This window comes from Ambystoma mexicanum, chromosome 7q (assembly GCF_040938575.1).
Source record: "Ambystoma mexicanum isolate Mex_15411 chromosome 7q, UKY_AmexF1_1, whole genome shotgun sequence".
In the NCBI taxonomy this organism is placed as follows: domain Eukaryota; kingdom Metazoa; phylum Chordata; class Amphibia; order Caudata; family Ambystomatidae; genus Ambystoma; species Ambystoma mexicanum.
The window spans coordinates 567,886,181-567,913,849 of record NC_090941.1 but is presented as its reverse complement, the minus strand read 5'-3'; the positions used below and the strand labels follow the sequence as shown (position 1 = coordinate 567,913,849).

Genomic DNA, 27,669 nt, shown 5'->3' with positions numbered 1-27,669 from the left:
TATCATACTGGGTCCAGGGACAATTCGGATAGAGTAAGTGCATAGAAGAAAGTAAAGGGAGGAGGGGAAGAGATAGGAAAAGGGAGAAAGGGAGAGGAGGAGAGAACAGAGGAAGCAGTCAAAAAGAGTGGAGAAGCAAGAGGGGAGAGCGAATACAATTGCAGAAGTCAGTAGTAACACATAATGTTGCAATCCAGGCTACAAGATGAAGATGGGAACAGCAAGATTCAGGGCCACCATGAGTACAGGATATAAAGGAAGTCCAGCATGAGAGTTGAGAAAGGGTGACGCACCATGAATCAATGAAGTCCATAAATGTCAAATCAAGCATTGGCCACACGGCAGTGATGGTGAAACCAGAATGTATCAGGACAGACTCTTGCAGAAGTAAGCTGGAGGGGGGAAAGGGGGAGCAGGGTAGAAGAATCAAGCAAAACAGGCAACACCTGTGTGCGAGAAGGGGGGGCACAAGGGAAGAGTATGGAACCATGTTACCATGTATAGAGCAGGGAGATGAGGGAGGGTATGGGGTATTCAGGGTATACCACATTTTTCCCTGGTATTTGTCCCCAATCCCAAAGAGGGGGATTCCCTCCCATGAGATCCACCTGCTGAGTACCACTGCCAGGGGGACTATCGGGCAGTGGCCTTACCTTCCTGGCCTCATGTGAAGGGGCTGCGCCTAGTGAAGCAGGGACGATATACTGGGATTCGTCACAATGCAGCACTGCTAAGGTGGGGGCCATGTCTTCACACCCTTGTCAGAACGATACTGTTGCTTGAATGCAGACTCCACAGACTGCTTCAGGCGGTCGTGCAGTCTTATCAGTGAGTACTGAGTCAAGCGCAGGGAAGATCGGCCACATGCTACTTCTGATTTCCAAGGTCAACATTCTACTTCCTCTCATGCGAGATACAATCTCTGTCCACGAAGGAGATGGAACATTGAGTGAATAGCTCATTGAGGGGAAACCTATATCCACTTGATTGTTTTGCAGGTCAGATTACACAATTGAATGTCTTGTATTTCAAGTACTATGTTACCCTTCGAGTGAGTTAATGTTGAAAGAAATAACCAGAGAATTTGCAAATATATCATTGTCTCAAGCCTTTTTTTCTCTGTTTCTACAATTGTGCTACTTATCTGTTTCTATTTGTCATTGATGTTCTGGTCTTGTATGCCTCTATGGACATTTGACTGCATAGCATTGCTGACCAATCTATTCTTCCATTGACACATCCTATTGTCAACTTTTTGTTTGCACTGCTGTTCTTTTTACTGCTTGCCCTGTATTATGCATACCAGTCCTACCAGATCTATGAGAGCTTTTGAAAACTGATAAACCTCTGAATCGTACCTGGCACAAGGCATCAATAGCTTTTCTGCTGAAGTAATCAGTCACTTAACTGTGTCAAAATGAATCTTACGTCTTTCATGGTGATATATTTGTTCTTCTGCAACCTTCAACAATACATGTCATAAATTATAGGGACCTTAAGTCACATCCTTGGATTGAAAGCAAAAATACTTTCCTGCACTGCATGGTACATAGCAATGTGTCTCCTTTCAAAACATCCCAAACTGCTGGGTTTGTGCTCATCTCTCACACACCCAACCTCAATTCTTCTCATAGCTCATTCCCTTCTACCTTGGGGCAGAGCATCTGTAGTGATTTTTTATTGGTGTCCAAATCTAATGGTTCTAATCCCTGTTCTGGTCATTATTCACTGATTGGTTTGTCATGCCCACCAAATTTCCATCCTCTGGATCATGCTTGTATTCTCCTGCTACAGTCCTTCTCTGCTACACCAATAAAGGTTCTATGTTCATGGGCATTAGCAAATGTAGATATTCTCTATCCACTGTGACCAGCACTAGTGTAGTTGTCAACAATGTTACTTTCACTTTTGATAAAGGATCCTCCTTTGTTAACTCTGGTTATGTTACTTATCATTGAACCTTCAATATGTCCAGGACCTCAGCCTATAGCTGGTTACCTATGGTTTGGAGTGGGACTTGTTACATAGAATATATTCTGCATTATATCAGACACTCCTCTAAGTTGCTGTCACTTCACTAAAGAAAGGGGAATTTGGTTGGGAAACTTTCATTGAGAATGGAATACCTAATGCCTGGATTAGTTGGAGAAATCTGCCTGCATGTGGTGCGGGCCAGTTTTAACACCCCCTCGTTCGGACTGTTGGTAAATTATACCCCGTCCAGCAAAGCAAACCTACAGAGAGGCACAAAGCAAGGCTGTCCACTATCCCAACTCCTTTTCGCTGCATACCTAGAACACTTTTTACTGAGGATAAAAGAAACCGAGGAAATCAGAGGGATCCCTTTTTGAAGGGACACAGCACAAAGTTTCAGCGTTTGCAGACAATATCCTTCTCTCAATGTCGGACCTGAACCGATCCCTGAGAGCTGTACAGAGAGAACTAGAGATATTTAGAAAAGTGTCAGGCTTAAAAGTTAACATTAAGAAATTGGAGATTCTTAACCTGACACTTCGGGGTGAGGAACTATAGGCGGCAAATCCAAATTATCCTTTGCTCGGGTATCAGATGGAATCAAATGCTTCGGGGTGATTTTGACAGATGAACTTGAACTATACTGTGCAAATCTTCTGAATATATTGCGAAGGATAAAGTAAGATTTCCTCGAATGGAATACTCTCACGGTTTCCTGGATGGAAAGAAAAGACACAATTAAAATGGTAATCCTCCCAAGGATGTTGTTTTTATTCCAGGCCTTACCGTTAGCAATTCCCAGATGCTTCTTTAGAGAGTTAAATTGTCTGTTTTTCACTTATGCCTGGAAGAATGGGAAGCCAAAGGTCTCCTGCAAGATTTTGATGGCGCCTAGTGATAAAGGGGACTTGCCTTCCATGATTTGTTGGCATACCCTGAGGCAGCCCAATTACGCATCAATCTGGAGTGGTTTGGCAATGACACCAAAAAGATTTGACCCAAGATGGGTAGAACAGTGATAGGCCAGTGTGACAATTCACTAGGTCTCATCACTTCTCCCCAGAGGGGAGCTCTTTCCTATGAGGCTAGGGAGCTGAGGCTGCTACCCAATTGTCCCCCTAGGGGTGGTCACATGAGGGAGGACCTCATAGGAGAGGACTTAACTCCTGGGGATAAGGACGTCCACCTGGAGAAAAGCCTCTCTACAACCCTGTCACAGAACCCCCTACCCTCATGGTCATGCTGGAGCCTGCCGCGGAACCGCGCAGGTGTCGTAAGAAGCAGAGGAAGGATCTCACGGGAAGAACCGGAGCCATGTCTCAACAGAGAACAAGGTAACCGGAGTGGCGGGAAGACCGGGAGGGATACAGGAAGCCAAACTAAGAAGCAAGAGTGCATCAGGAGTTATCTACCTTGTCACAGTGGTGACAACCCAAGCCATACCATTGAGCCAGAGTGCATCAGGAGTTATCTCCCTCAATGCAGTAGTCAGCCAAACACCACTGCTCAAGCAGAGTGTATTGGAAATCAAACCCCCCATTGCAGTAGTCAGCCAAACACAACTGCTCAAGCAGAGTGTGTTGGGAATCATCTTCCTTGTTGCAGTGGTCAGCCAAACACCACTGCTCAAGCAGTGGGTGTCGGGAATCATCTCCCTCATCGCAGTGGTAAACCAAACACCACTGCTCAAGCAGAGTGTATCGGGAGCCATCTCCCTCACTGCAGTGATCTGTCCAATACTGCTGCCCAAGAAAAGTGGAACGGGAGCTGTCTCCCTCGTCAGAGTGGTAAATGGAACCCAAATAAGGCTACATGCTTTTCTACTTCCTGGAAAGAGTTAAAGAGAATAATACATGTTTTCTGCAAGAGTGCTTAAAGACCACTGTGGAGAACTGTGATAGAAGGACCAGGAGAAGAGAGTCAATCCCTGGTCCTTTCTGATGGAACATAACAGAATTACTTCTACTTTAAGACAGAAGCAAGACACCAAGAGAAGAGAGTCATTCTCCTGGTGAAGGAAAAGCAAACCTCACTTTAGTTAAAGACTTATGTTTATTATGTTAGGGTTAGATTAGTTGGTGTGAGAAACCTTAAGGTATCTCACCCGCTAGTCCCCAGGGATCTGTCATCCAGGTGGCCAGGCCACGGGCATCGCTTTTGGATCCAGTTCCTGGGGGTGGACCAGTGTGGGAGGATCACATGGATTGGGGGCCTTCGGGGAGTGGAAGTGGGACGCCGCAAGGTGAGACACAGTAGCCCCTTCCCTGTAACACCGTTCCCTATCCTACCAGGTACGATACCTAGAAATTCAACCCCCCATCCCCTTTTCCCGACACAAACACTTTCTCACCGACAGCCCACTGTGAGCGACAACGGACTAACACCAGAGCCGTACACCTCACATGTCCCAACACAATGGTCAGGCAAGGTCAGGCAATTACGGATTATTACACACATCTGGCTTCCATCACACTTCCCCACACGGATAAAAGGCAGAGCACGAAAGCACACTCTGAGCGAGGCAAAACACACGAGAAAACAGCAGTTCCAAGATGGCAGTTTAAAACAGGGAGAAAGACGGCGAGACCGAAGAGGGTCGCAAGGAGGGAAGTACTGTCATGGTCATGAAGTCAGGGGCACAGGCATGCAGGGGTCGCATTCACAGGAGACCTGGGTGGACACTGTCCTGGCGCCTTTGTCGCCAGGCTCATGAACAAAAGTAAACAAGAACATCCATTTAACACCAAAAAGCTTTTATTATGGACATAGCACTTCAGATGCATTAACCTTGAACATTCCATCCATTAAGCAGGATGCATTAACCTTGAACATTCCATCCATTAAGAAGACCGAAGTGCATTCTTGGGTGTGGCTGCTAATGGATTGCCTTTGCACGTGCTCACTCTCTAGGAGTGGCAGGGTGTGGCTGGTAAGCCGGCCCTAATGGGCGTGCCCACGATCTCAGCTATATAAGCTGCCCCGATCCTCAAGACAGACGCTTTGCGTTATTCTGCACTTGCAAGCAGCGTAACGCTCACCGCCGCCTGAGGTCAGACTTACCTTTGAAGATCCTGCTTCCTGGACATCCTGCTTCCTGCCAGCATACTTACCAACTGGGGGAAGCTGTTCTTACCTGTACATCTCTTCGGTGAACCAAGTATTCATCTTTACACTTTCCGGAACGCCGACATCTTCATCTTGGCACCACTGCAAGACACGCTCCATCGTCGACAGCAGCGCCTGCAAGGAAAAACAGAAGACAAGGCTAGCCATCGAAAAAAGTTTAAGGTTGCGCTTCGCCATATTTTGCGCTTTTCCTTAAACCATCACTTACCTGCTGTCAAACATTGCAGTAGCATCCATCTTCCATCCGGCCGCGTCTCGCATCTCACAGCTGCATTGAGGCCGCATTTCCATCTAAGGGAAAAAAACAGAAGAGAGACATAATTGCAGGCATAAATAGGAGCAACATATAAAGACATTAAACAGAACGAACAGCATCACAAGAGCTCAAGAAAGACTTACCAATCATAAGGAGAAGTATAGTCGCAGCTGGACTGGACTAATCCTTAGCAGGGATCAGTGAAGGACACGCCCCTGCCAGAAGTAGCAGGACGGAGAGCTTATCTTCCATAATTCACAGGTGAGCTTTATGGGCCGGCGTATGTTCACAGAAACCGTATTTGGAGTGAAGGGTTCGAGAGGTACAACAATCACAGATTGGCGCACTCACACACTCTTATCTCCACGCAGGAGCAGTATCACCACATACCACCGCTCGCAGCTTTTCTATTGAGGGAAAGGCCTGAAGGGGGTGATTCAAGTTCAGGGAGGGCTGCAACCGTGCCCCAATGCCTCCGCAGAGACCAGGTGAGCGTAACAAGTACCCTTGACCTCTAAAGACTATTACTTTTGCGAGCCTTGGAAAGTAAGAAACTGAAGACCAGGAACTAAGTCTTATCAAACCTGCACAGTGTGTCAGAGGTACCCGGGGCTCTCAAGCGTCGATAACCAAGGTGGGGAGGATCGATTGCCGCCGTGGTACTGGCCTTGGCTCCTACAACAAAGCGGCGTCTGAAAAGACAGCACAGCCGGTGAGTCGGAGAGACGGATGCCAAACAAGCCTGTTTTTTTAACCAGGGTTGCAAGCAGCAACATTGTATACAGAGAACAGTGTGTGAGGCATTTGTGATGAGCAACGCAAACATAATTGGAAATCAAAGGAATAGTTGAACTTTATAATTGAACTTTCGGAGGCCAAGAAAAGGTACCATACACAGAGTGGTCCGGCACCACATGGGTGCTCATTTGAAAGTCTCTCTTAGGTATCCAACTGATGCTGAGTGTGAGAAAAAGGAATATTGTGATCGAAGCGGTCATGCAGCGGGTCAAGCTAAACCCTGTGCACATTTGAAAGTCTTCGATAGTTTAAAGTATATCACAATTGGTCCATGCCCGCCTGAGGGAGACTAATTGAGTGAAAGAAAGAGATCTGAACACGGCTGAGGGGATCCGGGGTGAACTGTGAGTCACCCGAGAAAGATTTCTCTGAACATTGTTTTGAAAGGGATCTGAGCCTGGAAGAGGGGGATCCAATGTTGAACTTTTGTTTTGAAAGGGGTCTGAGCCTGGCTGAGGGAGATCCAGGGTGAACACCCAAATTTAATACTGGAAAAGAAAAAGAACGTTTTCTGGTTGTTTTTGTATACCAGGGCCTCTGAGTCAAGAAACTTGCAAGAAGTAAAGAGGCTTGAACACAGAAGGTCCTGAACTGTGAAAATAGAACTGAATCCTCGTGCCGCAGAAACCCAAGTGTGTGCTTTGCTCGAGTTAACCCACCTTGTCCCATGCTGAAAACGTGGGGAAGGGAGGCCAACGGCCCGAACATCCTTACTTATCATTTTGTGAACACTTCTTTCTTTTTCATGAACATCACCCCAGATTATTTGTAAATTAGTAGTAAGGATTGGCAATAGGTTTTTTAGTATAGGCCCTTTTAATTTGTCAAGACTCCACTAGGACTGCATTATTATTGTTTGATGGTCTTAGCTTGCTCCCATCTGTAGATTTAGGTTTAGGTAGGCGTTTATCTCACCCTTGTGAAAGTTCAATAAACACCCTTGAACTGTGGTCACTTGTGTCTCTCTTATTGTTGATGCCATGCCTTCCTTACATTGGTTTCTGACAGGACGGAGAACATTTAATTTTGACGAATATTCTGACAATTCACCAAAGTTTTCCTAGATTGAGGCAGGGCAATCCCATTAGAAGTAGGAAGAAATAGGTTTCTTTATTGATTTAATAAAAGTTTGTATCCCACAAGACCCCTCCTTGTCAGTTTCTTTCTACAAACTCACACCGGCCCATAGACAAAATCCTATGGCTCCCATTGTCTGATAGACCAAAGAATATGTATTAAAGCTAAAAAACGAAACTTGTGGGGGACGTATGGGACTCGTTGATCTGGATTTATGGTATATCGACATTTCCCTCCCCTTTTATACATCTATTCAGAAACCCACAATTCTCTCCTGGAACAGAAGTAGGGGCCTTTAAATGTTGGCTAGAGGCGAGGTTTCACAGGGTGAGGAACCGCTTCGAGCGGACAGAAATGAGGGACTTTGTATGCGTTAAACAAGCCTTTCGATTAGGCAAAAGGGAATGCCATTGCTACTTCCAATTACGACATTGGGCTTCAATCGAGAGGCAAAACAGGCAGCTCTCATACCCTTCAATCCCTATGAATAATATTTGGGGACCCAAGCAGGGTTAGAGAGGACTGATGCCAGCCCTTCACAATTTATTATAAAATTCGAACTGGCCATATGTGAACAAATGGGAAATGGACCTTAACCATGCCATTCCAAGACGGCAATGGGAAGAGCTATGGAAAAGTATACCCAAACTAGCAAGGGCAATCCAGATTAGGAAAATGTGGTAGAAAATGATGATTCAGTGGCATTTATACCCCAGTCAGGCTATGTAAAATGTACCAACAAGTGTCACCTATGTTGTGCCGTAGATGTGGAGGAAAAGGCTCATGTATGCTCATTTGGTGTGGTTGCCTGAAAGTACGAGAGTTTTGGGGAAGCGGATAGGAGGGCACCCCTCCACCCCCCGCACCCGATGATAATTCCTGTTCTCAAATATGTAACCTAACAAGCAATATCTCACTTAGCCTGAAACTGTACCTTATGCACTGTAAATATATTAAAAAATATATAAATTTGCAGACTTGATTACACTCCTGCCAGTCTACATGCCATTGATAACTCTAAGACTGACGGTGCCCTCATCATTGTGAAATATGCCCAGCTGGCTTTTATTGCCTGACTTGGAAATGTCCATTGGTCAATGTATTTTGGAAAGACGTACTCACTGGGCTTGGTGAAATAATCGACACCAGGATACCACTCTTACCAATGCAGTGTCCCTCGGTCTGTTTGAAGATACCTAATATGAACAATATATTTATTAGACTGTCACTGCTTCTGTTCAGATGCAGAGTTTTAACACACTGGATGTAGTATTTTTAAATGAGGGTGAATAAGATTTATATAGCCTACGCACACCTCAATGTTGTCCTGAAACATATGCTCAGTATTCTGCTCTTACCTTACAGGCAGATGACAACTGGGAAAGTGAGGACTGGCACCATTTATTTATCCTCCCTTTTTATTATTGCCTGTTTTGAATATTGCTTGATAGCTGATGAACAACTCCTAGTCTGTGCATAATTCTGAGGTTGAGATCGACTAGGGATACCTGAGGGAATAGTTACTTTATGCCAAACGAAATGTTCAAGTATTATATCCTAGCCTTAATATCTTCGTTATGTTCTTAATATGCCAACAAATACAATTTAAAAAGGAAAATGCTTGTAACCCAAACTAGGCCATATGAGAAAGAATTACAGAAGGAAACATACTGGATTCATTCATTGAACATGGATCCACCATTGAGATTAAATTAGCACATACTTTGGAATATATTTCTTTAAATACACTCCTTTCATGTTACTGTTGTGTTGTTGCAATGCAAAGACTTGTCGTGAGTTTAAATAGTTTGGTTTCTGTTTTCACAGGTTTAACTACTTATTGAATAAGATGTTAAGTATTACATCTGTTTCTACAAGAGAATGAAACTGTGCATCAGGGATATACTGTTCCAGCCATTAGCTGTTTGATAGTGGTGCCCATGTACCCAGGACGCCATTAAGAGGTCCAATTAGAAATTCAGCTAAACCCAAGGTAAACGTATCCTCATAAGATAATATATTGAAGAAGTCTGTGAATTTATTGAAGTTTCATTTGTTGAATTACATTTTCTAGCATTTGATATAGGGTTTGAGGAAATGCAATAATCGTTGTGCACTGCATGGGCGCTCTTTAAAACAAAGATGAAGACCAAATACACAGAACAAATTACGAAAATGTTCTTACTGAAGTTATTTAACACAAACAGCATAAGGATTCTAACTACACAAGTGGATGAGTTGGTCAAGGACATGTTTTCACCTAATTGTATTAAAAGAATGACAAAATATATCAGACCAGCCAACGCTGCCTATCTCAAAGACCAAGTAGCTAAAATAAACACACATAACCATCTTCTGATAAAATTGTACAATTCCTTGCTGGTTAGACCAAGACTGACGAGACCTATTGAACACCGCTTCTACAAATGCACCCAACCCCTCGCCTCACATAAAACCTAATGGAGGATGGAATTGGTTCATCCCCCACTCCATTTTCATCTGTACCTCTTTATTCATTATGCTCCTCTCTTTCTCTCTCTCTCTCTCTCTCTCTCCCTCTCTCTCTCTCTCTCTCTCTCTCTCTCTCGCTGGCTCTCTCTTTCTATCCATCCTGCTCCTCTGGGGATCCCAACCCAGCCACTCGGATGCAATGACCCTGCTTTGCTCCACATAATCAACACCTTCTTACAACAAGATGATCTCCCAGACAATCCGAAATTTGACCAGGTCATCCCACTCCTAACGAAAAACACCCCCCCCCCGTCCACAAAAACTGAAACCTTGCTCTACCAAATGATCAAAAACATGCTTGACTCATTACCTTACTCTCCTTTCCAGACACATCTATTAAAAGTCATTTTTTCTCCCAACCTTCTAAATGGGTCACAAATACATGTCGGGTGTCTGCAAAGGAGCTTTACGAAATGGATGTAGAACTGAGACTTCATTTAAAACAAATTGTTGGTAATTCCCTCCACATCATGGACAAGGTAGAAGCCTGCCTACTTATCCTTCTAGATCTTTCTTTGTCGTTTCACAACCTTGATCTCTTTATCATTTCAGGTACCTTATAAAATCTCATGGAAATAAACGGTACAGTATTCAAGTGGTTCTCTTCCTGCCTTAAAGATTGATGTATTGGCAACACTCGAGAGAGCAGATTTGTTTCCCTCTGTACTGATGCCCTATGGAAAACCTCTGAGCACCACTCTCTCCCTCTCGCTTCTTAGTATTTACTTTTAGCCTCTCGGAAAACATATTGGCAGCATGAGGTCTGAGAACACCAATATGCGGGTAACACACAGCTGCACCATAGACATACAGCTGAACATAACATTGCACATCTAATAGATTGTTTAAAAACCATTCAGTTCTAAATTACTAAATGAAGTTACATCTCCCTAAAAAACGGAATGCCTACTCTAAATCTTCTCACCTTCACCTCTCCCCATATGAAGCTGTTTTTTGACCATTGCAAATTAAGGTATCTTCCCCAAACTCTAGTACAGAGTACAGTATATCTGGCTTTCATCCTTGACCGTACACTTGACTTGCACATGCAATGAAGGGAGCACACTAGCCACTGCACCTACTCAACAACATAAGATTGCATCCCCATTTCAGACCTCTATACCGCTCCTAGTGCTATGTAGAGAGGACTGTGGAAATGCCCTCCTGACACTCCCTTGCAAAGATCAGTGTACCTACAAAATGGCATGCATTGCTTCTATATCAAACATTGCCAAAATGTCCATCAAACAAAGTTGCTGTCTCCCGCATATTATGGAGCAAAAAACAAATCCCTATCTTACAAAAGAAGCAATATCAAGGGATAGGCAGAAATCAATGCATTGTTGGTTTAAACAAAAAGAAATGTGCTTACCAAATGTGGTGCTCAGAAATCCATTCAGCAGGAATTCATTTTCTAGACTGCAGAGAAGGTGTCCATGTTGTAGGACATTTTAATCTAGATTTAACTAGTGGTTGCTTCTCCATTTGGCCATTGGGGCAATGCTCCACAACCCGCTGTTGAGATGCCATGTGAAACAAAGCAGGCCTGTTAGCCTCCAGAAGCATCACTGCCCTGCGGCTGACTGGCCTGGGGATTCAGGCACCAAGCTCATTCTGAGCCCTGCTTTGTGACAAAGTTACATTAGGTAAAATCGCTTGAGGATTGGGGGACACTGGGAGTCGCTGCAGAATGCAACCCCTGGAGGTGGTAAATGGGGATCCCCTAGAGTCCACCCTCACTCCCATCATGGGCTACCAAAGAATTGTGCAGACCCTCATAGCCCCCTTGAGGAATCTCCTAATCACTGAGTATATCTACTCTAAGGGTAAACGATCAGGATTCTGCTTAACGGAGCATCAGGGAACATGCCAGAGATTAGCTTGTTATGTAAGCCAGACTGCAGGTAGACTGCCACACTTACCTGAGGGAAACACACACTTCATTGCACACAAAGAGACACTTGAGGGCAGTTTGTGTGGTGCTCTGCGAGATTAAGTAACAGAGGGAGAGGGTCACAAGATATTAATTGGAGTCTGGTAAGGGTGCCTGAGATCCAACATTATGCACACAAACGAGAAGAACAGAATCTACAGGTTGGAGCATAAATAGAGTGGGGAGTAGCTCATCAAATAAAGCGCTACCATTTGACCCCAAAAAGGGGGATCTGTTTTTGAACCCACAGTACAGGTTTAGGAATGCAATCAGGCAAGGAGAGAGGCTCAAGGGGAGGCTATGCAGGCACACCAGAGGTCCCATTCTGGTTCAGTGGGGACTCCATGCGGTGGGTGAAAGTTACTGGCCAATTATCAAGTGCAGCTATAATGAATATATGACCAAAATCCTGCCATTATTAAGCACTTTAAGTGAAGAGCAGTAGTATAAAAAGGAACACAAATAAAACTGTCTCAGGGTTTCAGGGCGCGAGCCAGAGAGGTGGTGCGAAAGTAGAGAACGTGAAGGAGAGTAAGGAGACGACATGTGCTGTTTGGAAGTAGTGAGAGAGGGACTTTGGGCTAGGGGGCGCGAGTGGGTGCTATGTGATTGTAACCCTAGAGGGGGTATATGAAAGATCTGCAGGCCTCTCCTTCATTCCCAGCCTCTTTGCTCATGGCGATGATCAACCTTATAAAGAGTTGGAGATACAATGTTTTCCCATGGGTTCCCTGGTGCAAACAGCTGGGAGTATGCTCGTGGACTGCCACTTAGCAAGGCTGGAAAACACAAAATGCATTGCTCAGTCTGTGGATAGCCAGTATCACAGAAAAATGACAGACACACAGGTGGGTATTGGGGGTTGGGAGCTGGGGATTTTAAGTAACTACTACATAATCAGTCGGCCTTCATAACTGAGTCACCGGATTCCTGATTCCAAGAATGTTCTGTAGCAGCAACGGGTTGAGGGCAGGGCCATACAATGTAAACCCATCTGAAACCCAATCCTTCATTCCCCACAAGTACACATGCTTGAATAGTTACTGAACTCAATTTCTCACAGCTCGGACTATAAAAAGAGGCTGGACTCCTGCGTTAGTGTAAGTTTGCAGACTGTCAGAGAGAATGAGGCAGAGCAAGAGAAGGAGCAGGGAGGGGAACATGCACAAGAACAGAAGGAAAGGAAGAAGGATAAGAGGAGAGTAGTGGAGGGTGGATAGGAGAAAAAATAAAATCCAATATGATTAACCAGAAAAGGTAGAGAAAGAAGACAATCAAGAGGAAGGAAGAAGGCATTGTCAGGGAACAGGAGAGGCCAGATGGCAGAAGAAGGGAAGGCAACTGGAGAGAATAGAAGAGAAAGTGCTCACAGGAAGAGGTGGTAAAGAGAAGGCAGTGGACAGTGTTCCAGAAAGTCAACCCAGCATTAGCTAAAACAAGGGGGCAAAGATACAAAGGAGTCAGGAGGAAGAACGTTGAGCTGGTGGGGCCCCTTTGGAGTGGGGTCAGAGGTCCGAAGCTGAGACAGGTGAAAGCCTTCCTGACCTTGAGCTGTATCTAGTGAGGCACAAGGCTAAACACCCCAGGAGCAAACAAAAGGGAAGTGTAAGGGAGGCATGGTATCACAAGTATGACACTGACACAAAAGGTACTATTTGTAAAACCTTTATTGAAGTTTCAATGGGCTTGGAGAAACTCCTACTTTGCCCTATAGCTAAGATGCGAGTCGTCTCGACCATCAAATAATAAATAAAACAGTCCTAGTTGAGTCTGTCAAATCAAAATGGCCTATACTAACAAAAAGCTAATGCCTGTCCTATTTCTTGTGCATAAAGTGTGAAAAGGAGAATATGTATGCAAAGTAAAGTCTGTGTTTAAATATAAAGAATAAATGTGGCTGAGTCAGCTCTCCGCCCCACATTGGACAGCACAGAGTAAGGCAGTCTCTATAGGTAAGATGATGCACTCTGGTTCAAGCTCTTAACACAAAGGCAGTTCAAGAAGTGGATCGAGGACAGCCTGACCTTCCATCTTAAAGTCTTACAAAACACAGTTCACCAAAAAGTTCACGTCGGTCTCCCTCTGTCGGGCTCAAACCTCTTAAAGCAAAAGTTCATATCGGTCTCCCTGAGTTGGGCTCAGACCTTTCACAGCAAAACAAAACTAATAAGTTAGGGGTTCCCTTCCCCTAACTTATTACACCTTCGGTCTCCTTCAGTCGGGCTCGGACTGTTTTCTGATGTCAAAGACTTTCAAATGTGCATTTTTCTACTGACCTCTACAGGACCACTTTGACTTTCCAGCTTTCAACTCACACTCCTATGTTATTTGCCCCAGTGCTTCCTGGTCAGGGTAGTTCACTGTACTATGCACCAAAGTTCAATGTTCACTTTTTTACTTTCCCCTTTTCTTGGGGTCAATTTCAATCACCTCGCATTTACAGTTCATTCAATTTATCGCTACAAACTCTTCACCTTTCACTGAGACTTTCAAGTGGGCTACTTTCTTTCACTGGACCACTCTGTTACTCAGCATCGCTGACTTTACAGCTATCGTTACTTCAAGGTTAATTTACAGGTCTGCCTTTCTTGGTCTCTCACGTCGCTTGCTAACTCACCGGCTGTGTGTGTTTCTTTCTTGTCTTTCAGTTTACGTGTCAAGGTTAGTACCACAGGCTTGGCCTCGCCTCCCCAACTTTGCCGTTCACCCGGAGGGTCGCTTGCAGCCTTCTTGTTTGGGATTTGCTCTTCTCCACATGTCTTCCGCTGCCTTTAGGAGGCAACGACCTCTGGCAGGGAACTCCTTGGGTTCTCCACCCATGGCTCTCGGCCCGTTGCTCTGCTCCAATAGGTTCACCTTCGCCCCGGAAGTTCCACCTTGCTCAGAGTGTGTCTCTGTTCCGCCTTTTATCCGTGTGAGGAGAGGTAATTGGTATCAAATGTATGCACTTAAGAGTCAAGTGCCTGACCCAATTAGCGGGACACGTCCAATGCGATGTGTAAGAGTTAGCATTATTACTCTCTGTCGCCCTCCTCCTCGGCCCAGTGTTTGTGTGGAAAGAGAGGGGGGGAGTAGGGACACTGGATAATCCTATGCAATAGAAGGGATCATGGGTATGGGAAAGGGAGGAATACCGCATCTCACGACCGGCTGCCCCACCCCCACTCCCTAAAGTCCCCTGACCCAGGCTATCCTCCCGCACTGGTCCACCCCCAGGGCCTAGATACAAATGCAATGGCTGTACCCTGGCCACCTGAGAAAGAGATCCCCGGGGACTAGCAGGTGAGACACCCTTTGGTTTCTCAAAGAAGCTAGCCGAAAGCCACAAACCGATTCTGGTGTTCTGTTGGAATTGGCGAGTGCACCATTGATAATAAATAGCACAAGTGCCGGACCAACAAAGAGGAGGAGGAGAGGTTCTGGAGACACATTGCCATTGGGGGAGTGGGGCAGGGCGGGGGGTTGGGAGTGTATAACGACAACATCACGAAAAACAACTTGACTGCTGGGGAAGAAGTCACTGGTCAGTTGACTATGACAAGTATCATCTTAATTGCGATCTACAACAGAGTCCTCTGGTGCATAGATCTACCAAAAGAACTATAAGTGAATATGTTTTGAAACCCTTGTTGAACTTTAAACCTAAGGTGCTACCCTAATTGAGACTGCCACTGAGCACTGCGAACATTCCCTGCACTTATAATTTCTGCTGCCCTCACTGTGTTTATTTTACAGAGATGTATCCTAGCTTTGTTTCACTTTTATTCCTACCCTTGTTGTGCAAGACAATAAAAAAATGTATTACACCAAATCTGCCGCTCAATTACTTTCCCATTGTACTGTAACAGTGCGCATAGAGGCATAGCTCAGTCCATGACCCAAGTCGGACTACATAGCATGCACATTGCTAAGAGCCTGCAGGGAGCTATAGCTCAGATTCTGGCCAGGGCCAGATACCACTAAGGGGAGAGTTGATATGATATGATATGGCATTTGTAACGCGCCCATACACAATTGTTTCCAGGTGCGACAATGCAAGGAAGGGGGAACAGAGGGAGGACAGAGACAACGATCTTACTAGTCCAAATTATATTGAGATCGCGCAAGTGCAGGGGGCGGGGGGTGAGTGCCAGGGAAAAGGGGAGGATGCAGTGCTGTACATGGGATCAAAACAATAACAAGAAGTGCGGCCAGCGGGTGGCCTGTGCAAGGGTAAGTGCAGACAGCAGGTGTCCAAAAGTGCAAGTAGGGGGACTGTAGGGTTACAGATACAGACCCAAGTGCAAGGGTTGCCGGGAGGCAGTGCGGGTGAGTAACTGGTCAGGCAGGGACCTGGGCCCTTGAAATCAGAGGGTAGCCAGGTGACCAGTGCAGTATCAGACAGGAGATCAGCAGGGGAGAGGAAGAGAGAAGGCAGAAGCAAAGAGGAAGGTCTTGAGGTGCTTCTGGAATTGGAGATGGTTCTTCTCAAGTTTCAGAGAGGCAGGGAGGCTGTTCCAGAGGGAAGCCCCAGCCGAAAAAAGAGATCTACCACCAACTCGTTGCTTCGAGAAGCGACTGACCCTGAGGGAGTTGGAGGTGGAGTTGCGAAGAACTTGAGTAGGAAGGTATGGACAAAGAGATAGTTGGAGGTTTTGAGGACCCAGGCCTCAGTAGGCCTTGTGGACAATGCAGAGGGTCTTGAACTTAATCCTTGCAGCCACTGGGAGGCAATGGAGAGATTTCGGTGCTGGAGAGATACGATCCCTGGGCTTTCGGCGAAAGACAAATCTTGCAGTCCTGTTCTGGATGAGTTGTAGAGGGCGGAGAGTATAAGCAGGAAGATTAAGAAAGAGGCTGTTGCAGTAGTCCAGCCTAGAGAGAACCAGAGCTCTAGAGACGGTGAGCTTCTGAGGGAAGAAGAGGAAAGGAAGATTACCTCTGAGCAGGTGCAGTTGGTAGTTTGACTTCTTAGAGACATCAGAGATGTGAGGAGAAATGGAGAGTGTAGAGTCGAAGATTAACCAGAGGTTCTTAGCCTCACATGTGGGAGCAGGAAGAGGGCCAAGGGAGGCCGGCCATAGAGTGACAGGAAAGGAGGGTGAAGGTATGCCGACAAAGAGAATCTCTGTTTTACTGGCATTAAGGCAGATATCGTTGACGGCACACCACTCCTGGATAGCAGACAGACAGTCACAGATGAGAGAAGAAGATGTGGCAGAGGGGAGCCTGAAAATGAGCTGAGTGTGATCCGCATAGCACTGAAAGTTAGAGCAGAGATCGGCAATGCGGTGGGTGAGAGGTGCCAGGTATTGGTTGAACAGGCAGGAAGCGAGGTTAGACCCATGTGGAACACCACAGGAAGAGAGTGAGATAGATGAAAGGAAGGACCCAAGTTGGACCTGGGAGAGTCGATCAGAGAGGAACAAGTTCAGCCAGGCCAGGGCCTGATCGGTGATACCCAGGTTATCACAGAGACGATTGAGCAGGATGGCATGGTTGACCATATCAAAGGCAGAAGAGAGATCGAGTAAGATGAGGACAGAGGGGAGATTAGAATCAAGGTGAGAGAGCAGGTCTTCACGGATGTTCAGGAGAGCAGTTTCTGTGCTTATGGCTGCTCTGAAGCCAGACTGATGGTTATGGAGACAACCAACAGATTCAATGTGAAGATTAAACTGGGAGATGGCCTACTTTTTCAGGAGTTTGCCCAGGAAAGGAGTGATGGAGATTGGGCGATAGTTAGCTGGGCAGGAGGGGTCGGCTGAGAATTTCTTGAGAAGAGGGTGCACAAGAGAGTGCTTCAGGGGTGAAGGGAAAGTTACAGTGGTGAAGGAGTAGTTGCAGAAGTCAGCCTGGCCAGGAGCGAGGGTGTCAATGTGGTTCTTGATGGTTTTGGAAGAACAGGGAAGAACCTGTTTTGACGAGACTTTCATAGATCAGACTTGTCTAGAAACCTTGTCAGGTGAGAACAGAGGAAAGGAAGAGAAAGAGGGAGGAGAGGTGGCCACAGGGGGGTCGGAGTTAGAGGAGAGAACAGAGGGAGGAGGAGAGGACGGGAGGGTGGACAGGATGTCCTGGGTTTTAGAGATGAAATGAGAAGCCTGGGCCATGCAGAGGGGCGGAGAGGGGACAGGAGAAGTAGATACTGCAGCAGGATTGGCCAGCTCCTTGCAGATTTTAAAGAGTTTGACCGAGTTGTTAGATGCCACAGAAACGTGGGCTTGGATGTGGGCTCTCTTCTTATTGCGGACAGAGAGCCGTTATTGCCTTTGGAGCAGGCGGCAGGCCAGTTTGTCAGAGGATGCACAAGAAGCTACCCTTTCCCCTCAGCCACCCTGCACTTGTGTTTAAGGGTGACGAGGTCAGAGTCATACCAGTAGTTGCACTTGGCTTTGGGCTGACAGGGGCAAGAACATCAAGAGTATCAGAGATAGAAGAGTGGAGCATGTAAAGGGCTGTGTCAGGATGTGAGTCTGCTGGAGAAGGGGGGGAGAAAGTGGCGGCGAAAGCCTCAACTGACACACGCTTCATGGGTCGGATGACCGAGAACGAAGGTGGCAGTGCTTGAGTTGGCTTGGCCTGAGGGCTTGAGAGGGAGAGATGGGAGGAAAGGAGAGCGAGATCACTCCAGGAGAGAGGAGTGGTGAGGGGGATGGAGAAGGGGAGGTCTGAGGAGATTAGAACATCCAGAGTGTGCCCTGCAGAGTGAGTCGGGCCAGAAGGGAGAATAGAAAGAGCAGTTGTTGCTGCTAGCCAGCTGGGGGCTACATCCCAGACCCTAGCACGTGCCAGAGAACCAGAAAGAGGAAGGAAGTCTGAACCTGATTCAGTCTTAAGCCCCAGAGGGCCACCCTTAGTTGGTCAATTGAAATAATTTAATTCTGTCAAGCACACTGGATAAGGGGGAGCAATTATTGCTGGTAATAGTTTTGGGTATCTCGGAAGGAAAAGGGGACTAATACTTTATTGCTGGGGAGCAAGAGGTACAACCAATTTTACATTAAACACCACATCATTCAGCTTGGTTAAGATTTCTTTAGGCGTCTGCCAACTTGAGTGGACTGGTCTTTTCCTCAATTGTTTGAGGAACACCCAACTTTGACATTTTTGTCCGTGTAGCCAGGGTCTGACCGGGAGCTCCATATATTTGTTAAAACATTATTTTGAATGTAAGGTCGATCATTGTTGAACCAGTTGTAATTCACGGTGTGCACCCCTACATCCCTCTTTGCTCCTTCCTAATAAGACCCCTTGATACATTGTGTTATTCCACCATCCTGATATCAGTTTTCTCACTGTTCCTTCTCTATCTAACCCCTACTCGATGGGCATTTCTTCAACGCCTCCTTATGTGAAATAAAGAAAGCCTTTAATGTGAATCTGGGTCTCTAGCATTCTGTTTTTCCTACATGCACACACAGCCACACTTGGCATGCACGTCATGTGTTTTTTCCTCTAGAAAGTTCTACATGTCCCCAACAATGGTTGTGTTTTCTGTTTGTGCTGATTAATGGTGACTTTGGATTTAAATGGTAACTGTATTAGCAAGTGGGAGGGTGCTGTGTGAGCTGAGTTACAGAAGGTGGCAGGCCAAGCCTTATGTATTGCTGGAAATGCCAGTTGCCCTGGGAGAGTTATGCAACAGAGAATTGTATAATGAACAGATCCCGACTACGATGGGCTTCTTCCTGAGTTCATCAAGAGAGTTTACAGAAGTTGAAGGGATATGGCATTCTTGCAGTTCAGGGTGGACGACCGCACAACCATAGACTCAAATCCATACTTGAGGGTCTTGGCGGAATGCCTCCTCCTGTATAAGGGCTAGGGCCCCAAATTATGAACTCGCACTAAAAGCAAAGGCGACATATCTCTGAAGAACCAGGTGAAATCTTTCATGGAGAATGAGAGGGAGAGACTGAGGATCAATAAAGATCAAAACGCCTTCGGAAGAAGTCCAGCTCGCTTTGTTAAAAGTGGACAAAAGAAGGTAGATAACTGATTGCCCAGAACCTAAGGATGGAGGGAGCAGGGTCCTTAACATTTCCTGAAAGAATGGAGGACTTTTTGCCGCTATTCAAAGACTCCGAGACACAGGCTTCTGGTCCATTAAACTGGAGAGCCAATGTAGAGAGGTGAAATCTAAATTCTTGAAATAAGTGTGAAGAAAACTGTGCTTCAGATGAAGAGTGACCTAGACTGCTCAGAACATTCTGTAAGCTACCCGGGCTGTGGAGAGGATGTATCCCAGCTGTGTTCTGGTGCTGTGTCCTTATTCGGGGCACCCATGGCTGCTCCTCGCACGTGCAAACTCCCTATTAGACCATAATGCTTTTTTCATTTTCCCCCTGAGATTGACATTGCTTTAGTGTGACCCTGGTTCAGAACAGTATGAAAATCATCCTGACGTCCTACTGAAGTGTACCCATCTTTTGTGCATCCTTTGCACCGTATTTCATCATTGGGTATTCTTTTTTATAGATGTTTGTAGTCTTACATTTGTGGTTTTATTAGGTTGATTGATGTCTCATATACATTCTGCATAGCTCCTGCTCCTTACTTTGGTCCATATGCATAGTCCCTGCACTGCTTTTTCACATATATCATTGCTAGTTTGCTGCCTCAGTTCCCATTCATTGACCTTTGACTGTTGCTTCATATACATTTTGCTTGAAGGTTGCTCCAGGTAATGATTCTAGAGCGCTGCCCTTTACTGTTATGCTTATATTAACATCTCTTATTCATAGACTGTTGTATTAATTAACCTTCCCTCCAGACTGTTGCATAAATAAGTCACTTCTAGACCAGAATGTCAGGTCATCCAGAACCCCAACACCATCATGATGAGATACTACAGAGACAGCAGAATCTTACCAGAAGACTATCTCATTAGCAAACTCTTGAATCATACCCTGCCAAAACACTTATCAACAAAGGGTTGCAGAGGAAGTAAAGAGACATGCGTTAAAATAGAAAATTGTTGTACACTATTCTTTCACTCAGACAACCATGCTGCCCAATCAGACTACAACCTTGTACGTCTCGAGATAGCTCGAAGTCAGATATGAGAACGTATCCATCAGGGCAACATACCTCAGAAGAGGCATCAATGGGCAAAAGAGCATAACAAGACTCCTACGAATTGGCACAATATACCCCTAATACCTTATCAATCACTTGGAGTATAACTGCCACACCACAGTGGACCCGTACCCCATGACTCCAGGACTAGGGCCTCTAACTCTCTCCTCTAATCGCACTGTTCATGACTTAATGCAGCTCTTACAGCTACTAAAGCCAGAAGATTACAATTCCACAACAAACCTTCTTAGCCTTCTGGACAACCCCAGTATTCAAGAGATTCCTTTTTCTTCACGTGACTCATGAATGTCCACGCCATTACCTAAGAGTCACTCCCGTGCTTAGCCCAGCACAATCCACAGCAGTGCCCTGGCCATAAAAACACATATGGCTATTACCTTCCAAACGGCTCAACAGGCCAGAACACATCCACATGTCCAACTGTCGTCTCATCCATGTTTGCTCCATTTCCAAATACAGTAGTAAACAAAGGAAGACCAAAGCTCTCTTAGAATATAAACAGGACTTTAACCAAATTTGAACAAAATGTAGTATATAATTTATACTCCACACCATCAATACAGCTACTCGATTGGCCTCTAAAATAGCAGAAGATCTCGATAAAGCTAATTATTTTACAAAAGTGGATACACTGAAAGAAGACATCTCAGCCTTCTCAAGGGAAAGAGTTTACTCCTACATTGCAGCAGAATATACACCCAATCCAAGAGGTCCTCCAGACAAGTGGCCCGTAACAAACCTAGATAAAAAAAATAGCTTGGTCACATTTTCAGAATCTAGTTCCTCATCAGATAGCTACGAAAACTCAACTCCTGATAACCAACCTTTTTTTAGGCCACAGATAAGCCTGATGGCATCGTCTACCACCTCAAAACCAAACCCTCCAATAAAGGGCACAATAAATCTTCTAAGCCAGGAGACTGTTCTATTAGAGGTGGAGTCCCCTATTCACAATCTGTCTTCCCAAGAATTTACTGCCTACCATACAGCGGTTCTTAAAAAAGGTTTCTCATAGTCCACAAGGGGACGTGGGCAATGATGGCTGTGTGAAGCAGGAGCTCCGCCGCACACCGTTGCACTGGAGCTTGTTGTGCTCCCCCTGTGAAGATCTAGCCCAAGCACATAGCCTTGGTGCCCCCCTGGAACCCAGGAAGGGGGTGCTGATACGCAGTTGCTGCCCTGAACGAGACCCGAGAGGAGGAGCGCCGAAGGGGCCCAAGCGGGTCTGAGGTGCAGTGGGGGTCGGACCCTGCTGGCGGGCTGTAGTGCGTGAGGGCAGCTGAGGACCGGAGTGCTTAGACAGAGGGACCTGCCCTGTCGGAGGTGTCCCGCTCCGCTGGGCTGCATCAGGTGCGCAGCCAGCACAGGCTCCTATAGGTGGTGAGGAACAGGGAGGAGCCATTCAGTTCCAGGCCTTCCAGTGCGGTTTGGGCCGCTCTCAGGCTGTGGAGGAGGGTGCCCCAAGAGCGACAAACCTGCTGGGACACCAGGTGAGAGGGAGGGTGGAGGAGGCACAGAGAGGACTTCACCCGCGTGTGGAGCAGGGACTCTCCTACGGCTTGCGCGGTGTGGAGAAAAGTAAGAGGTGTTGTGGACCGCCCTCTCTCCCTGTCTGCACAATATCCTAGTAGTCCTGGAACCATGTAGGGCCCGGAGAGCACACAGGAGGAGGTGTGAACGCAAGCCCAGGACAGGGGAGGACAGGGGTGTACCGGCCCGGGCCCAGGGCGGTGAAACCTCAAGTTAAGAACAAGACTTTGGTTATCAGGGAGGCACTGAACTTTAGCCTCAGGCCTAGTGGCACACTGGCCCTGCTGGACAGGGAGGACCCCCCCCCACCACCTTAGCCGAAGGGTGTCAGAGAGATAACTGGGACTGGTCAGATTTCAGACTGGGGGCCTGGTAAGCCAGTGCAGCGTTGGAGTGTGGGAACTGACCAACAGGAAGAGGAAGAAGCAGAGGGTCACAGACTCTCGCAGTGACACCTGGGAGAATGGGGCCCTATACAGACTGTCACTTGTGCCTAGAGGGGGCAAGGGACCCCAGTGAGATACATGCCTGCGCAGAACGAAAAGTGTGACCACGAGGAGCCCTATAGTGGTCATCTGGAACCCCGAGTCTGATGGACAGTCACCCGTGGCCACGCTGGAGGAGGACCAGAGACTAGCTGGGCCTAGAGGAAGGGCGCAGACAGGGGTCCTGTCGCTACAGCGATTTCTTAGAAGCCCGGCGGACGACCAGGGGGGCATTTAACCAGCCCAGAACAAGATGGCTGGAGGAGGAAGTACACCAGCGCCGGCTCTAACCAGAGACGACCTAAAGGACATTTTCCAAGAGATTAAAGCAATCCGGACTGATATTCAGGCCTCAGTCTGCGACCTTAAGGGTCGCATAGACAAATTGGAAGATAAAATGGAGGGAATGGAAAATAATCACTTGCAGGTAGACCTCCTGGACATGAGGCACGCCTGATGGACTTGGAGGTGAGAGAGGAAGAATCCCTCGTAAAGCTGGACGATTTGGAAAATAGAGAGCGTCAGAACAACCTACGCATCCTTGGTGTCAGAGAACCGAAGGGAGAAGCGGCGGCGGAGGTGGGAATGAAGGTGCAAGGATTGGTCAATCAGCTTTCCGCCCTGGAAGGCGGAAAGGAGGTACAGCTAGAAAGGGTTCACCGAGATAGCGGCACAGGTGGCAAGGGCCCAAGGTGAATAGTGGTCTGTTTCCTACAATAACGAGAGAAAATGGAGATCTTGGAGAAGGCAGAGCGTTTGGGGTGATTCCAATACGAGGGGGACACAATCGGGGTGTTCCAAGATCTCTCAAGACTCACTCTGGTGCGCCAAAGAGATTGCCGCCCACTCACGCAGAGGCTGACCGACAGGGGCATTAGATACCATTAGTCCTTTCCATTCGCTCTGTCATTCAAGAAGGGGGAAGCAGATTATCGTGTGACCAGTGGTCAGGAGGCACAACAGGTTCTCCAGGTCCTTAAAGGAGAAGATTAAACTGAGGGTCCGGAAGGGTTGTTGGTTTCATCTGCAGAGCAGCGTGGGCCAGCGGTTCCACAGTGCATAAAGGAGAAGATGCCAGGTGGCAGAAAGTTTAAAAAGGTCGATACCCCTCCGCAGAAGAACTCCGGAAACCCCTGAAGAAAGGGGGTGGACAGTATGGCCATGGCTGGCTGAAGGACTAAGTCATACGAGTGATGTGAGAATGGGGGGAGGTGTGGTGATATTTGGGCTGACGGGCACGGCAAGCAACCGCCCCTGGTGGCCCATCATAAGGTGGGCGTCTTGGAAGGGAGATCGTTTTTGGGTTTTGAGAGGGTGTGGGGTGGGGGGGTGGGTGTCATCGAAAGTGGGGTAAAGATGAACATACGGCTGAAGGTTTCTGTATTGCAACGAGTGGTGTGGTTGAGGCACAAGCGTATGCACCCAGATGGCACGAGTTGAGGGAGGAGGCCGGGCTGAGGTTCTTAGACTCGAGACCCTCAACGTTAAAGGTCTGAATTCATCCACCAAGTGCTCCCTGTTTGGAACGGAAATCCGGAATAGGGATCTAGACATGCTCCTAGTGCAAGAGACACGTTTACTCCAGGGGAAAGAGAGATGTATTCCAGGGGCGCATATTAGACAGGCTTTCTGGGCCTCTGGGCCTTCCAAGAAAGGGGGAGTGGTCATCATCCTCAATAGCAGAGTGCGGATAGTTAATCCACTGGTTTGGAGGAAGACAGATGGCAGGGCACTATTGATCTCTGGGTCACTGGAGGGTGTGCAGCTGACCATTGCCGCGGTGTACGGTCCCAATACGGGGCAGATGCAGTTCTTACAGGAAGCCATGGGAGAGATACTTGGTCGGACAGTGGGCCTGTTGCTATTGGAGGGGGGGGGGGCTTCAATATGTGGGCTGACCGGGCCATGGATCATAGTGGGGCAAGGACCCTGCGAGTGGTTGAACTGGGCAGCAGGACAGGGGACTCATGGGGTATATGTTGGAGCAGGGGCTGGCAGATGTATGGCGGGAATGTCATCCAGCGAGAAGGGGCTACACCTTTTTCTCCCCCGTTCATGGGTCCTGAACAAGGATTGATTATTGGTTTTTGTTCCAGCGCCTCGTTAACAGGGTTACCAGTAGCGATCAGACGCCCATTAGCTGGTCAGATCATGATATGGTGGTTATGGGCATAGTACTGACAGGACTGAGGCCCTGGGAATCACTGTGGCGGTGCAATGACGTACTGTTGAAGGACACAGTCTTTGTGAAAGAAATGCAAGAGGAAATTGAAGAGTTTTTTTCAGTTAAATGACACAGGGGAGGTGGAGTTGGGCATGACATGGCATGCGGCCAAGGCTACATGGCGGGGTCTCATTATTCGAGAAGGTGCGGCTAATAAGAGAATACGGACCCTACAGGCCAATAAATTAAGGGGCGAGATTCGTAAGCTGGAGTTTACTGAGGGCAAAGGGGAAAGGTAGAAGGAGGAGGACCTGGTACTATTGAGGGAGAAGCATCAGGAGCTGAGAGATTTGGGGATACGGAAGGTGATTGCTGGCCTGCAATTTCTGAAACAAAGATACTATGAGCAGGGGGACAAGGCCGACGCCCTAGTGGCGGCCAGGCTTCGGGGTTAACGTACCGAGAGGTGTTTAGTCGCGGTCCGGGACCCAGACGGGCAGCTATGTTCGGTTGCTTGAGAGGTGGTGCAGGAATTTGCTGTGTTTTATGAATGACTTTATGGAAGGGAGGGGGGGAGCAATGAAGAGGAATTGAGTAGATACCTGGGGGAGGTGCCCCTGCCGAAGCTTCAAAGTAGCGAGAAAGTGGAAATGGAAAGGTATATCACTCAGGAGGAAGTGTTAAAGACAATCGCTTGTCTTAAACTGGGGAAGGCTCCCGTTGAAGACGGGTATACAGTCAGGTTTTACAAGACCTTTGCGGGATCTCTCGCCCAACACCTGGCGAAACTATTTAACCACATTCTAACCACCCCCGCTTCTTTCGGGAGGGCACTAATAACAGTAATACCAAAAGCGGGCAGAGACCCAGAATGTTGTAAGTCTTATCATCCCATTGCCCTACTTAATGTTGATATGAAAATCTTCACCGGACTACTAGCTACGCGGATGGAGGCCATCATGCCAAAATTAGCCCACCCAGACCAGGTGGGGTTCATCCAAGATAGGCAGGGGGCCGACACCCTGCGCAAGACATTGCACTTGATGGAGGCTGCAGCAGGGAGAGAGGGGAACCCGGTGTTGGTGGCCCTTGATGCAGAGAAGGCTTTCAACCGGGTGGAGTGGGGCTTCCTAGACGGAGTCCTACAGAAATTTGGGTTTGGGGACCAGATCCTGAGAGGGATGCAGGCGCTACACATAGCCCCGTGGCGTGGGTGACTGTGAATGGGTGGCTGTCGAGGCTTTTCAAATTACAGATGGGGACGAGGCCGGGTTGCCCGCTCTCACCTCTCCTCTTAGCGCTGTCGATGGAGGTGCTAGCTGAACGATTACGGATAGCCCCACAGGTGGAGGGAATCATGGTGTGTCATAGGGAGTTTAAATTGGGACTCTACGCGGATGACTGCTGTTGCACCTGGTAAATCCCACCATCTCTGTCCCCGCCGCCCTGGCAATAATAGAGGAGTATGGGCAGTTCTCGGGCTTCAGGGTCAACAAATAAAAATCTGTGATCTTCCCCTTCTGTCAGAATACTGAAGTAGTGGGATCCTGGAGGAGTGAAGCTGGCCCACCTAGCCCCCTAAGCCTGCCTGCTCAACAATCCTGCTTCTTTAAAACTATTGGCCAGGCAAACCCAAGGGGAAAGGGGAATGGATAAAACAACAAAAGACAAGAGCTCCCACTGCAGGTACTTCAGACTGTCTTCCTGGAAGATTTTGGCTCTGATGGGATGTTCCTAAAAGGAAAATACAACTTTAAATGAATCTGTTCTTTTGATATCTTACTGACTACACTCTGTAATATAATACTTTCTCTTAATAACAATTACCTGTTGCCTAAGCTTGATTTGCCAATAGGCTGCTTCAGAGAGATATATGTATGTTGCTGTGTGGCTGACTGTATCAACTCATAGAGCTTCCTCCTCTACTTGTCTTTCTGCACTCTTGTTCTCTTTATTTTCTTGAAATCCTTTAATACATAATATCCAAAGTATTGTTGTTACTATTTTATTTGACTATCTAATCTGGCTATAATTTTAGAATGAAAACTTATATAATATTTATTACCTTATGTAATTCTGAAGACTCCTTATAAAAATGTTAGAACATTTTCAATTTCCAAAAATATTATGTAGCGTGCTTCTTTAAAACTGTTTCTCACTAGAAAATGTTCCTTTCAATAAACTCTCAAAAACCGCTTCTGAGTCGAACTTCGAACAGTCTCCACTTTACTTTCCTCCGTTATGCCGGCATAGATTAAATGGAGAAAAAAACAGTGACCTTCAAAATGGCCGTGACGCACGTGTGACGTCGCTGGGTCCTTTCTTCTAACCCGCGCATAGAAGTCCATAGTAATACGCGACGCACACTCGAAAACCAAACGAAACACGAAAATATTGTTAACTTGTTAATTGACTAATGTTAAATGTTAAAAACGCGGCAAATACCGTCCGCGCGCCTAGTTAGTAAATTTAGATTTATTTACCCTTGAAAATAAAAATAAAAGAATATTTCTTCATGAAAAAAAGTTCATCAAAAAATTAATCAGGTTAAGAAAAAATACCAAATGTATTTTTTCCAAGTCTTTCTATAAAATTTAAATTCAAAGTATATTAGTCTTCAATTAAAATACAGAAGTCCACTTAGCTTATCAGTGTTCCTAGGACTTGACTCTTCACTGGCTCAGCAAACAGAGTGATACTGGATTTGGATTCTTCAACTGCAGACTGATCCACC

The 27,669-nt window shown here is 46.7% G+C and overlaps 1 protein-coding gene across 3 annotated transcripts in view; it reads left to right on the top strand.

The window, feature by feature from the left end:
• NEK5 (NIMA related kinase 5) overlaps positions 1-27,669 on the top strand; it is a 1,893,692-nt gene that overhangs the window by 127,947 nt on the left and 1,738,076 nt on the right. For 2 of the 3 annotated variants that reach the window (XM_069639857.1, XM_069639858.1), the window contains exon 2: positions 9,059-9,224. The exons of the other annotated variant lie outside the window; for it this stretch is intronic. The gene's annotated coding sequence lies outside the window, so the exon portion shown is untranslated. The remainder of the gene's footprint in view (positions 1-9,058; positions 9,225-27,669) is intronic. 3 annotated transcript variants of the gene reach the window in all.